Source organism: Phalacrocorax aristotelis, chromosome 3 (genome assembly GCF_949628215.1).
Source record: "Phalacrocorax aristotelis chromosome 3, bGulAri2.1, whole genome shotgun sequence".
Lineage (NCBI taxonomy): Eukaryota > Metazoa > Chordata > Aves > Suliformes > Phalacrocoracidae > Phalacrocorax > Phalacrocorax aristotelis.
The window spans coordinates 13,283,626-13,284,331 of record NC_134278.1 but is presented as its reverse complement, the minus strand read 5'-3'; the positions used below and the strand labels follow the sequence as shown (position 1 = coordinate 13,284,331).

Genomic DNA, 706 nt, shown 5'->3' with positions numbered 1-706 from the left:
CCCCTCCAAGCCCCTATACTATGTGCATAGTTTTAGTGTAGATGCCTAGTTTTTCACAAATTATATCAACCCCAAGGGTAAGATTAATTAAATGTACCTCTGGGCATTTAAACATTAGATAACTAGCCTAACCTGGTCACCTAGACAGTAGCAGTAGAGAAATAGGGAACTCAGGTGGGAAACTCATAACATCTGAAGATACATATTTTAGAAGGGTGGGAAGAATTCTCTTTTTCTCTCCAGGGAGAGAAATCCCTAAATTAGACAAATTTTATATAGCTAAACTTAGGTGAGATAAACCAGTATGCTAATCTAATCTAACCTAATCTAGTCTAATATAATCTATTCTAAAACAATCTTTATGTTCCCTGGTGGTCTAGTGGTTAGGATTCGGCACTCTCACTGCCGCGGCCCGGGTTCGATTCCCGGTCAGGGAAACAGTCCATTGTGGAGTGTCCAGTCTGTGGGACATGAGGAATGTGCAATGGGATACTTCCCACTGTATCTATTTCTCATTACTGAAGTCCCTTCTTACCAACATTCACAACTCATACCTACATACTTAAAACATCTCCATATCTAACATACATATTTATATGAACTCATCAACTACCATCCTCTGTCCCTTAACAGATATTATTCTCTATCTCCCATGGGCTTCCACCACTCCTCCAAATGTTTATAAGAACAGGCAATGACTTGGACC

The 706-nt window shown here is 39.8% G+C and overlaps 1 non-coding gene across 1 annotated transcript; it reads left to right on the top strand.

Moving 5' to 3' along the window:
- The first annotated feature begins 365 nt into the window (after positions 1-365).
- TRNAE-CUC (transfer RNA glutamic acid (anticodon CUC)) lies at positions 366-437 on the top strand. Its single transcript has one exon. It is a non-coding gene; the product is annotated as a tRNA-Glu (tRNA).
- Positions 438-706: the final 269 nt, after the last annotated feature.